The sequence below is a fragment of the Dioscorea cayenensis genome, chromosome 15 (assembly GCF_009730915.1).
Source record: "Dioscorea cayenensis subsp. rotundata cultivar TDr96_F1 chromosome 15, TDr96_F1_v2_PseudoChromosome.rev07_lg8_w22 25.fasta, whole genome shotgun sequence".
In the NCBI taxonomy this organism is placed as follows: domain Eukaryota; kingdom Viridiplantae; phylum Streptophyta; class Magnoliopsida; order Dioscoreales; family Dioscoreaceae; genus Dioscorea; species Dioscorea cayenensis.
In genome coordinates this window covers 6,083,621-6,097,781 of record NC_052485.1, presented here as the reverse complement: position 1 = coordinate 6,097,781, position 14,161 = coordinate 6,083,621, and the positions used below count along the sequence as shown (strand labels likewise).

At 34.5% G+C, this 14,161-nt stretch overlaps 1 long non-coding RNA gene across 1 annotated transcript; it reads right to left on the bottom strand.

The window, feature by feature from the left end:
- Positions 1-12,081: 12,081 nt before the first annotated feature.
- On the bottom strand, positions 12,082-13,241 carry LOC120276812. Its single transcript, XR_005541372.1, has 3 exons — positions 13,183-13,241; positions 13,046-13,112; positions 12,082-12,157 (listed from the first exon to the last, which is right to left on the bottom strand). It is a non-coding gene; the product is annotated as an uncharacterized LOC120276812 (long non-coding RNA).
- Positions 13,242-14,161: the final 920 nt, after the last annotated feature.

Genomic DNA, 14,161 nt, shown 5'->3' with positions numbered 1-14,161 from the left:
TTTTGCTGGCTAGTTCTTTGAAGCTGAATGTTACCTATAGCTTTAGAATTGTAGAAGCTCCATTGTGCAGAAGTTTTCATATTAATCCACTGTATTCTATCCAGCTTTTGGTTTGGCGTATTCCCTTATTGATTTGCCCAGGTTCTTTGTTAGCCTTGTGCTAATTCGAAAAGGTGTTATTCACCTCACTACGATTAACGAGGTGGTTGTCTAATATCTGACCGTGAGTTGGGGTGAGACAATTTTAGTGCTATCAGAGCTACTCCTTTAGCCTTATATATTTCTTGATCTTGACTTGGATTTTCTTCTATAGCGACTAGTGGATCCAATTAGAGTCTTGCATGTAGAATTAGTGTATATATAGAGAATAAGTCTAGTCAGTTTTTGGTGTTCTTGGCAGCTAGTGGTGCCAGTACCACAAGCATGAATATTAGTGGAAACATCGAGGTGCAATTAAGTTATTGGTTCGAGCAGAGTACTTTTTGTTATCATCGCGGGACGAAAACCAAGGGGGCTAGCGAGGGGCCGGCTCCCCTCGACCTGGAGTTTTTCTCATCTTGGCCAAAAACTCAAAATCAACCCCTTCGACGTAGCCAACGGCCCCTCCTCCGGACCTCCCAGCTCACTGGCGGTGACCTTGTCGGCCGTGAGCCCCTCTCTCCCTTATACTTCTCTTTCTCAATCCCTCTCCGCCCGCTCTCCCCGACCAAACCCCTCCTCATCTTTCACTTCTCTCTCTCTCTCTCTCTCTCTCTCTATATATATATATATATATATATATATATATATATATATATATATCTTTAATTCTTCATATATATATTTTTATTTTTTAAATATCTCTCTTTATCACTATATCTTCATAGAATTTTTATTTTTATTTTTTGTAAATATTTTTTTAGGTTTTTATTTTTATTTAAAAACAAATCATTTGTTTATAAATTAATAGCTATAGTCTAAAATATAATAATATTTTTAAAAATATTTACAAAATTATAATTTAATCTATGGATATGTTATAAATTAATTTAAAAACCCAATTAATTTATATAATATATAAAATTATATTATTAGTAGAATTTTTTAAAAATTATTGTTTTGACACTTAATTTTTATAAACTAAAATATAAATTAACATTTAAATAAATTTAAAAAATTATAAAAATTTTATTAATTGAATTTATGGGTGAATTAAAGAGAACATGAATGATAAACTTCATTTTTATAAATATATCTACAATGTGTTCGATTAAATGCCTTAATGAGTTAAAATGTTGAAAATATCAAATATTAATATGTATCATAAATTCATAATGTATATATGTATAACTAAATAATGTTTAGTGTTAAATCTATATAGCAAAATGCATGATTGCCTATATTGAGAAAGAAGTTTTTGCAACTATTGACAATGAGGCGATTCTACAATATTTTCCGAAAAGTGCAAAGCTAGATCGTATTCAATTACCTCCTCCGAGTAGCATGAGTCGCCTGGATGACGAGTTCTAGCTCGAGCGTGCGTAGATAAAGCGTTTTATGTTTTTTGTAATTGATTTAATTAAATGTCACAATATCGCACTATTTTGTATTGAATACAATTGTTATATTGACTAAAATAGTTTTTTGACATTTTACCCTCAGTCCCTCCCCCGATGAATAAGTCACTGGTTGGGTCCCCTAATCGCCATCACTGTCGATCTCAAAAGGTGCGAGTGGTGTGATAACTAGAGTCATTTTTAGCTCTGTTACGTCGACAACACCACCACTTGGGATGTGCCGGAAGATGAGGCTGAGGATTGTTGAAGCATGGAAGCCAATGATGTGATGTGTCATGACAGTGTTCGGACTACCTACTCGTGGAAATTGCGCTATATATAGACTTCATGGCCTACATTGTTGGACCTTGGCTATAAATAAAAGGCAAGAGTGAAGACCAAAGGCAACGCACTTGGAGAGTCAGCCAACATGCCACCCAGACGACAACGACGATTGCCTCCTCGAATGATAGAGAGTGGAGAGCTATCTTCTAGAGGAGCAAATGAGGAAGAGGGAAGCTGACAGACTACTGGCATGTGCAGCTACTGTGCTACTACGTGGATGAGCAAGGAGAAATTTCGGAGGTGTCCCAGAAACCTCATGCATAACTCTTAGAACCAACTCAACTTGGGAAATAGCGGGCAAGAGCAAGTTTAGACTCACGTCTTAGTCTTTGCGAGACACACACGGTGGTGAGCATGAGACCTAGAACATCTACATGGAGCAATGCCACATAGAGCCATGATACATGTTGCAACTACGCGAGATGGTGCGGAGTAATTGGAGATATGGTGACAACCTATGATGGCGCTCATGCGATTTATTCAGGTTTGGCAGTTTAGTAGAGGAATAAGAGGTGTTAGTGTGAATCTAAAGGCTTGTCTTGTAAGCGATTGTCATGCTTTCGGACTATTGTTGTTGCTATTTCCTAGTTGTATGTGTGTTTTGTTGTGGTCTTGGCTACTTTCTTTTTGTGCTACATCCGAACTTGTTGTGCTTTAGGATTGTATATCTTTTATGTATATTTGTGTATTGTAGATGATGTCTACGATTGGGTGAGAGCTTTTCACTTTGCTTAAGTTTTTGTGTTTGACTCCGTGATGTCATTATTAGTGTTAGACTATATGTTTACAGAGTGAGTTTTTGGACAAAGAAAGAGCATGAGAGAAGGTAGCAGTCTACGTGGAGGTAGTTGTTGTAGTGTGTCTCGAGTAGTTCTGCCCCCTAGAATGGCAATTTTGTGGACGAAATTCCTTTAAGGGAAGTAGATTGTGAGACCTAGCTTTTTGCATGTTTTTCCGGTATGCCGCATGTAACACAAATTGAGTCGTTTTTTGCTCTTTGGGCATGAAAATGAGCCATTTCACTTCAAAAATCGAGTTTGTCTTTTTGATCATTGTGTTTTAGTTGTCGTTTGAACCATTTTGACCAAGATTGATTCCTTTTGACCAAGTTTGACTAAGTTGATCAGGCAAACGTTATTGTGACTGTTGATGACCAAGCTTGTTTTTATTCTTCTTTGATTGTTTTAATTACTTTTTTAAGCGACCATGACTCTTTAAAAGTGGAATGTTATCTATAGCCTTGAGATTGTAAAAGCTCTATTGTTTAGAAGCTTTCATCCTTATCCATTGTGTTCTATCCAACTTTTGGTTTTGCTCGGAGTTCTTTTGTCGACCTTCGCTAATTCAGAGAAGGTGTAATTGTTCATCTCACTTGGATTAACACGGCAGTTGTCTCGTGCTTGACCGTGAGTTGAGGGGAGTGATATTCATTACGAGCAAGGACTCGCTCATTCCGAGATATGCTTTTAAGTCTCCATGACTCTAGTGGCATCAAATAATCCATCATGTTCGCATGAACTCACTACCACTTTGAGTTCCATAATGTTGGGATCCATGCATGATTGTGCGTGTTATGGATTTTTGACACTAAAGCCTAGTTAGTCACTACGCCAATGACTCTTCCTTCTTGACAAAAATGAGGTTCTTGGTGCGGTGGCGGCTTTTAAAGATTGGCGTTGGGGTGATAGAAAGAAGGCGGGTGAGGACGGTGGAGGTGACGAGAGTTGCCTCGACGGACGATGGTGACATAGGGTTATCATATCGGTCATGTAGTGGCAAGTTTACCTCTTTGTTGATGGACTCTTGGATGCAATCGAACTAAGTTTTTTATTTTATTATTAATATTTTATTATTTTGTAATTTTTCATTATTATTTTTCAAAATATTGATTTGTTATTGCTTATTAATATTTTATTAAAAATGCTTCATTAAAATACACTGACAGTAATAATTTGGACTTTGGTTTATCTCCCATGTAAAAACAAAGAGAGAAAAGTACTGAGGATTATTTAAGTAATTAAGCCCATATTATTTAAGTATATATGTATGAGATATATTATCTTTGGATTTATTGAAAAATTTTCAGCTAGGTAATGCTTTAAGATTAATGATATATATATGTAAACAGATAATAATAATAATGTATTAATTAATAATAATAATAATAATAATACATTATTTCTGTGAATTCATTAATTTAAAGATAAACAGAGTATTTACAGCAAGGGCAAATACCTCAGCTGCAAACCCTGACAAGTGATATTTACGTGAATAACAAGCTAAAAATTTCAAACCATCGAACCAAATCAACTGTTTATATTCCTAAGATATATAGGAGAGCTAGATCATATCAATCGTCCTCAATTAGTTGCTCAAATTTCCCACATGAATGCAAAGTATTGGCATATGGACTAAGTAGAGGAAACGAGCCTTGACTATGTTCTCCAACCTTGTTCAAAGATCCTTCAACAAAATCATAAGTATATATCCACTTTGAAACCGAAAACACAAGAAGCTTGCCATCGATCAATATGTAGTTACCTATCTCCTTATCTGGTTCCTCACCCCATGACATTATATCAACCACATCTAATCCCAATATGAATATATCAACCTCATGGACTTTCCTCCATAAGCCTTTGTGATGATGATGATGATGATGATGAATGACACATCATCACCCACACCACAACCCCTCGTTCATAATATTTTTGAATCATATACAACTGTCCATCAGTATTATTATTGCTAGATGGTGCAATTCTAACCTCATAACTATGACCATCCATTTTTTGCACTTGTTCTGGCAAAAGCACAATCTCTGACCTTCTCTTCTCAACATGAAAGGCAAGAATGTATTGTTCGACGTCCATCTTCGTGAGATTTACTAGTTTAAAACAAACAAAATAGATATACCCATTCAGAAACACCGGATCTTCAGCCTCTATATTCCTCTCATCATGATCAATCTCCAGCAAGATACTCCCCAGGACATGTATTTAGATGAGTAAGACATGCACTCCAACCTGAAGCAGCTCTCCTTCAGATGGGGTTCTGTATGAAGATACGGTTTTTTGGCTATGAATATCATCTCAAATTCTTCACCATTGTCAGAGCTCACACACACGGAACTAGACCATTCGATGAGATTTTTATCAAGGTTAACGTTTGGGGGAGAATGTATCTCCGCAATAGCTTTTGTCACAGGATTAAACACATATAAACGATGATCATATCCCTCAAAAAAGATTAATCCATTAAATGAGCCCAAAAATATTTCTATTTTCCTGCTCAAAAACTTCATAGAATCTGGTGGGACATTGGATGCGTGATCAAAGAAAAGAACTTCACTTCTGTACAGCCAACCGTGCATGTTCATCAAGATGCCGGCGTTGGTACTCTTAACATGACTCGCTTGTAAAGCGTTGAAGAAAGAGTTGGATATTAAGTGAAAGAAGTTCTTGTTCACAGTCTTCAAAATTGCTGTTTTTTTGGCCGGAAGCCATGAAAGAATCTCCATCAGACAATCGTTTGGGAGGTTCATGGACACGGACATCGTAAGTTGCTCTTTGTAGATGTGGACATTGGCATGCTTCTCTCTTTTCTTTTTTTCTGTGGCCCTAAAGTTAATAATGTTTGTGGATATATATAGCGGCTACAAATGTTTGATATCTTTATTTTAATAAGGATCGGAGTACAATATTTATGGTAATATGCTAGTAGTTTCCTAATTGGTATAGAACTAAAAATACTATTTTTAACTTAAAAACATGAAACACAAGATATATATATATATATATATATATATATATATATATATATATATATGATAATGATTGATGCGATAAATGCGTAAATCAAATATCATAATCATAGCACTCAAAGCATAAATATATATATATATATATTCATATAGCGCACAGCATTGTGCAAAAAGCTCTAGGGTAGTCTGCAGCAGACGAGAGCTTCTCCCTTCTCTCTCGCCCTCTTGCCCGTTCTACGAGTGACGTTCTTGCACCTCAGCATTGTTTTTGCACTAAGGGAGGTCATCGTCACAGAAAGATAAACAAGAAACATAACTCTCCGATGAACTACTAGACATACTGACGTGTGAATAATAATAATATATCTCATGATATATGACCTGCGAATAATCTCGCAACTCGAGAATTTTAGACTAGTGCTTTGATTAAATAGGCCACCACATGCCCTAAATGGATCGGTAGCTCTTCAATCATGCTCCACAAAAACTATAGGTGATCTATCTCCGATGCTACTCGGATTGATGTTCATTTATATATATCTGTCTCATTTATATATAAGTTGTATAAAAAGATCTAAAAATATTTATATCTTATAATATATTAAAGTATATTTCTGAAAATTCTTAAATTATTGACATAAAAAGTTTATCTATTAATAAGAACCCTATATAAGCTTTTCAATTTTTTTTATAACATTTTACTGATTCAATTTTTGAGATTGTTATTTTTTAAACATTTTTAAATGCATAGGGGATAGTTGGTTTTTATCAATGAAATCAATGTTGACAAGGCATGATGAATATTGAGCATACAAATTATGAGGTTTTTTTTTGGATATGCCATGCTCTGAATTTTAGTCAAAAATCCGTAACTGTTACATGAAGATCATATTGTTAGTGCACACTATATTATAAAACTCATCTATTATAACTATCTTTCATGTATATTGTTATTATAATTATCTCTCATGTATATCGTACGTGTATAACTCTTATTATAAGACATAGAATTGAAATTCTATCAATAATTAAATTAAGTGGAGAACATAGAAAATGAAAGGCAAAGAAATTAATACGAGAAAGAGAAAATGAAACATGTTATTTAAAATCAAAGGGCATCATTTATAGTGCGCAGGATCAACACAGAAGTCTTCTATTTCCAAATTTAGTATTTCATTTTGAATATATTTCTTTACTATATACAACTCGAATACACAACTAACTACACTGGAAAAACCAGCCACTTTAGCTGTACATATATATATATATATCTTGTGTGTCACACAGTGGTTCTTTAACTTGAGCAGGAGTGATAAATCAATAATGGGGTATCAAGAACTGATCTTCTCTGCTTTTTCTGATCATGCTCCAAATCTAGCTTTTCTGCAGTCCCAGCTCTGCGTCGGTGAGTCGAAGCAACACCGTCACAAGTTCTCTTACACGCGTTTCCCCTACAGATCCACCATAGTAAAGATTATCCCCCCCAAAAAAGAAAAATGTGTTTTTACAATTGGGCAATGAAAACAATCATATTGTTGTTAGTTATTTGGAATAAAAATATACGATAAAGCCTTAAAGGTCATGTGATAAATAAAAAGGGCTCATGTATTGGTTCATTATTTATATCACACATCCCACCAAGCATGGCATGTTGTCTTATGTAGATATCACACAATGAAGGATGAAAGCCGAGAATGAAAATTGCTCATGTCATGATGTCTTCTGGTGTATGCATGTCTGCTTGTGAGTATGTTCACACTATAATTGTCGTAATATCTAAAAGGGACAAAGTACACAGATCATTGTCATTGCATATACCATGGCGAGCAAACTCTTTGTAAATATTACAGAAGGTTGAAAACACTTGTGCTGCATGTTTTCTGTGTGCGTATTTTTGAAGATCTTCAGACATGAATACCAAAATTGAAAATCAATTGGCACATGAAAAAGCAAGTGCCTCATACCATAGATGTGCATTTGGACAGGCAGTGGTGTTCTCTAGACTTGTATTGATCTCCGAAAAATGCACATACATAAAGCGCTCATAAATTGCAAAACAATCAGAAAATGACAATTGTTTTCTATCATATCTAGTGGAGTTGCTAATAATCCGGAATCAGTTATTTAGTAAATATAGTCCTGAATATATATAAAGCTTGTGTTTCTCATCTTATACATGAATGCTTTTGAGTTAACTCGGGCTTAGATAATATGTTAAGCTTGCATTGAACAAATATACAAGCTTGGGTTCCTCAACTTATTAGCTTAATTTTTGGCCTGAACTAAAGTTTAATAATATATTTAGTTTGTATGTAACATAGTATTATAGCTTGATTTATTTGATTTATTTACAACATGGCAAGTTAAAGTATGCTACCACATACCGAAAAGGACATATTAGCATAATTAATAATACCACAATGGTTAATTTAGTACATGTAGACCAAGATATATAATCCCAGGTTTCTCAACCTATTAACTTAAGCTTTAGTGGGCCTAGATAATATGCTTAGTCCCTTATTATTTTTTCGATAAAGTGGATAAGCCACCCATCTTGATCAATGTCGTGAGAGGGAGTTGATCCTCAACCTCTCACTTAGCAGAGGTTAATAAAAAAAATATTACTCAAGTAAAGATCCAATTGATCACCATGCCTATATTGTAAATATGCATACAAATAATCCTACCAAAGTAATAGGAATTGGTCCTAAGACGATTCCAAATCGAAAAACTTCAATCATTTCAGGTTTTTTTGTTTTGGCGAGGGAAATAATTACCAACCTTCTAATGTAAAGGTGGTTAACATGCTTAGTTTGTATCTAACAAAATCAACACATTAGGTTCCAAAGCCGTCATCCAAAAAGAATGTTTACTTGTCACGCCTCGAACTCGGCTCGCGGACCTAATGCGGACAAAGCGGCGCAGATCCACAAGGCATAAACCCCATAAGCCTGCAAGGCCTCAGAACTTGATTCAGAGCAGATAACTTATAACAAACCAATTGAGGAGGAAAAAAGAAAATATAAAAAATGGATGCAGAAATACAAGGCAGCTCTTGCGGATACAAGAATCCAAAAGTACAAATACTGAGGGTTTTCACAAATTTCAAGAAAATGACAACCCTAGTGGATCCATCCTAGCACTGGCTGAACATCACTAGTCTTAAGCACAATAACCTTAGAGTCCAGAACCTGAAAAGATAGAAGAAGAGAGGCTGGGTAACTCGGTTACTCAGTGAGTGGGGTGAAAACAAGTGGATAACTCATAACTACCAGCAAAAATACGGAAACTGGTTCTCTAAACATTTCCAAAACATAAAATTACTCCAACCAGAAAATCTAAAAGTGTGTTTCAAGCTTATCGAATTTTCAGAATAATACAAATCTCCGAAATTATAATTTAAACAAAATGCAGAGTATAATATTCTAATAAAAGATTAATTCCATGTCAATCATAAAAATTTAAAACCCAGAATACGATCTCAGAAATACAACTTAAAGACAAAACAAAAAGTTCGTATCCTTGCAGATAATCAAAATCAAAAGAACAAAGCAGAAAGTAACTGATTTTAGTATATGTCTCCAAATTCACTATAGATGCCAGAGGTCATTTGTTTACCCTCGGTGACCCAGAGCCAGAATAAAAAAAGTCATTTATTTACCCTCGGTGACCCGAGACCCGAATATCAAATAGTCGTTGATTATTTCACGTAATCGGACACGTGCTAAACTGCAGATCTCATTTTTTTCCGAATTTCTTGTCGACAAGGTCGAGGTTTAACCCCCCAGCGGCAGTGGGTTGCATATCGCTCAATTAGAGACCAAAACATTCAGACAGATTTCAAAGCCAAAATACAGAATATTCACAAGTATTTCCCAAAATACTCACACGAGCAAAAATACAGAATTTCAGAATCCCACTTTAGGGAAAATAACTGAATAAACAGAAATTATTTACAAAAGTATATAAATGAAAAATCATCAAATAAAAACCAATCACCTTGAAAGTTTACACTCTCAAGGTCTCAGCATAATATCAATTCTAACATGTTTCATTTCTCAACACATAACTCCAACATCATACCAAAAATTGCAAAGATATTTGACCGTAACAAACTTAGGACAATCCTGAATATTTTTCCTTGTCAAATCATTCACAAAATTTAGTCTCCAGAAGTGAGAAAAATCATGCTAAACCTGAAGATTTTCTGTAAAGACATCATCTTGTACAAGTCTTTTAATAGATCGTAACTTCTAATCTACAAATCCAATAACTTGAAATTTTGTAGATTAAAGGTCAAGGTAATAAGGAATATTTTCTATACTGAGCACTTTGTCTCATTTTACTAATTAAGTCCGGAATTTGTCTATGAATCCATAAGTCCATACAATATTATTTTTAGGACACGTCAAATAGAATGGATCATATCTTATAGAGTGTAAGCCCAATAAATATGAAATTTGGCAGATAGATAGATCAAATAAATCATTACAATTTTTCAATTTTAATCTTCTACAAATCCCGCCTCTATGACCTCCGAATTCAGGTCACAATTTCCACTCAACTCATTATCGTAACTTGCAAATTAACTCTAGTAATTCCAAGCATGAAGCTTACAATGTAAAGGTCTCAAATATGTATGGAAATATCCCAATAGCCCCTGAAATATTGTCTCTAAGCTCTAAGCCACCAAATGATCTACTTTACTTCTAAAGTGCATCCTCATAATTTCAGTAACAATATCATCAAAGAGAGGCTATCCTCATCCTAGACAATAAATCAAAACATGAAATTCAAGACTCAATTTTGCCTCATGGTTGTAGTACAACATTTCTCTTAACTTATTCACTTCTGACATTCACCCATGTTGACATTTCTTCCAAGCACCTATATGTCACTTGGACATCAATTCGACATTATCTATGATCAACATACATCCTTCAAAACATATATGGCATCCACTATACATTAACTTCATGAACTTTGATCTTAATATCATACCAAAACATGATCACAATCCTATTGCATAAGAATACATAGATCTTATAAACAAATGGGTGGTAAAACAAATATTTAAAAGATGATTGGATGTTCAACACAACCATATTTTCAAAAAATTTTGAAAATAAGGACATAAATAAAAACGAAATGATATACAGAAAATATCAGTAGATTACTTACAATATTCGTAACAAAATAAGCCTACAAAGGCTAGAACATCAAAGTCCTTCCATCAAACTTCAATCACAATAAGTAGGTCATAATTAACCTCAATGCCAAGGCCATAAACACCAACACACAAGTAAATAGGTCGGGTGTACTATAGTGATAGCTACGGTAACATTGGCCCTTAATTCCTCACATACATACATATATCATCAATCATGTCTCTCTTTTATTTCCACACACTAGCATGCTCAACAATTCTATATTGAGAGTATTGCATTGACAAAGGCTATAATTGCATATCCAATCCACACCCATGGTTTTTCCCATCATTTCAATTTTATCAACAATGCATCTTATCATAATTGTCAATTTAAAACAAGTTATCAATTCGAAGACATAAATCTAATTTTCCCCCTCCAATATTAAACTAACCTTGAAACATCATGCATCATCAACCGTTGTATGCTATATAAAGCAATTATCCCAATTATGATTTAACATTAGTTCAAGATCACCTCTAATATCAAAGATGCAATAACACTAAAGAAACTCACCAACTTTTCATTTCTTTACCTAACATAATCATCATGTCACCTCACCCTTAAAATGCCTTCAATCCTAGATTCATACCACTCAATTCCTATCGATTCAATTGCAACTCATATTACCATTTTCATTCTTGAACATTCATGCTTTTGCATTGTTTTACATAGGTTTCCATTAATGCCTTACTTTTTAATATGAGCATACATGATGAGGGGCGTATTGAGGAGCAAGCATGTGTCTTTCTGGACAAATGAGACATGGCCTAACAAGGGTATTCTGGTAATTTTTCAAGTGGTGGAGTTTTGATTTTTAAGGGTCTTACTTGAAGGAAAATGGGTCAACGAGTACAAGTCACTAGCTATGCTTGTGTGTCATGCCAGTTTTTGGCCGAATTCCATCGTTTAGGCCTCGAAAACCCTAATTTTGCCCTTTTTGGTAAGAATTGATTCCGTTATATCTTAGGCTAGAAATCTCTAATTTGTAAGCCGTTTGTGGCAATAGTCTTTATTTTGTCAAGCCTTTTATTTTTTGCTGATATTTGAGAATTTACCATTTTTGGTATATTTTCAAATTATCTCTTTTCTTAGTGCTATTTTCGCCTATTTATTGTAAGCCTACGGGCAAGAGAAAATCAGTTTGGTGATCAATATTTCATTGAGTAATAAAGATTTTACTCTTCCCAATTCCTGGCTATCTTTGATCAACAGGTGTTGGAAGCTTGTTACCGGGTATTCGTGCGCGAATCAACGGTCTCGAGTATACCACTGCATCAATACATCTTTCTTCCTTTCTCGAACTCCTTCACATAATCGTAACACAAAAAAAAACATAAACAATCTCTCCCATATCCAAACCAACTAATTACATAAGTATAAGTACCTCACATAATCAAATTTCATTTGCCAACATGCTCAAACACTTGTAATTTACATCCATAAATAAACATGCACACACTCTTCACAACTCTAAGACTATTTTCCATTTCAAAAGTAGATGTAGGGAAAATAATGCCTTCTTTCACCAATGTGACATTCTATATTAACAATTTCACACACACCTCATATAAGCATATATACCCATGCCATTAACATTAATATACAAAAATCTCACACATAGCATCATCTCCAACAATCCATAAACTCATACTATCATATTCTAACAATCAATTGGTCATTGCTTACATATTGTCCTTAAAAGCATTATGTCAAACACTTTGCATGCATTAACCAAATTCCATCTCATGAATTCAACACAAGTCAAGAATATGACCAATTTACATGCATCATTCATTGTGCATTATTCCTCAACCCAAATCAACCACTCACCATATCTAGTGAAAAAGGTTCACACACCTCTCTTTGCATCAAACATGATAAACCTCCCTCCCAAAGGTCATTAATTTTCCTCATCAACAACATGCCACAATTATCAAGTTGACTATGAGAAACAAAATGAGTTGACAAATAGGATAATAGTGAGTCAACATTGATATATATACAAGCCTTGAACTTCAATGGAATCATCAAATAAATTCTTGAAAATCTCTCATGTAAACATTTTATGATAATCCATCAAAAGCTAACCAAAATTCCAATATAATAAATCACATCAAAACAGCACCAAATCAAGCAAATACATGATGAAAAAGTCGAAATAGATCAAAAGGAAATTCGGTTAGCCCACTCACCTTTCTTCCTCATGTCCTTCTCACTTCAATGGATCTAGGAAACAAAAGAGAGGAGATGGGGACCAACCTAGGGTTAAGATCAACAAAATAAGCAAAGAGATAACTCAAACCTAAGGGAAATTAAAGTATTTATTTACCTTTAATCATTCAAAAGCCTGGAGAGGATGAATGGAGGAGAAGCTAGGGTTCTTAGCTCAAGGTTGGAGGTGAAATGGAAAGGAAAATTTGAGATTTTAAACAAGTTCTCGGGCTGCTACAGTAGCAAGTAAGCGCTACAGTGTTGGGTTGAAAGTGCTGCAGTACGGCATAAAGAAAAACTGGGTTATAACATTACTAGTGTCAATTCTCCATCATATCAATACAAAGAAATTTTCATTTAAATTTATCTTCATGAAAAGCCAACATCAAACGCTAGTGTAATTAATATTAAAAAGAACTTCCATTATCTCGTATTATTAGATTAAATTGCAGGTTTTGAAAACTATAGGACCTTGATGCAATCAATGGGAAAAGTCATTTTTGGTCCATGATGCATTTTGCCCTGACGATTATTTTTCATCGCTTTACCTTCAAAGTTTTTAATATGGTCCATATGATATCTTTTTATTTATTTTTATTCTTGGAAGTGACATGGCTAGAATAATGGTCACTTGACCTACCCATGCTCGTAGAAGTCAGCAATGTTAATCTCCATGTTCACTAAAAAACTACCCTTTTAAAAACAATTCATGAAATGTTGACGACACATAAGTCGCCAAATGGCACCACATCGTTCATAGGATGAAAGTAAAGCAATGTTAATCTCCATGTTCACTAAAAAACTACCCTTTTAAAAACAGTTCATGAAATATTGACGACACATAAGTCGCCAAATGGCACATCATTCATAGGATGAAAGTAAACAAGAAAGGCACTTAACATTTTCAAACTATATTGATGAAAATGGACATCAACACGAAGTACACTGACAAAAAATGCCTTTACTCAATTTATAAAGCTCGAGTTAGAGATCAATAAATGCTGGTAGGCACAGAAACAGAAATGTACTAACCTTGCAACATGAAGTTCGTAAAATATTAATGGAAGCAGAACAATAAATGAGCACGCCCGCTAGGT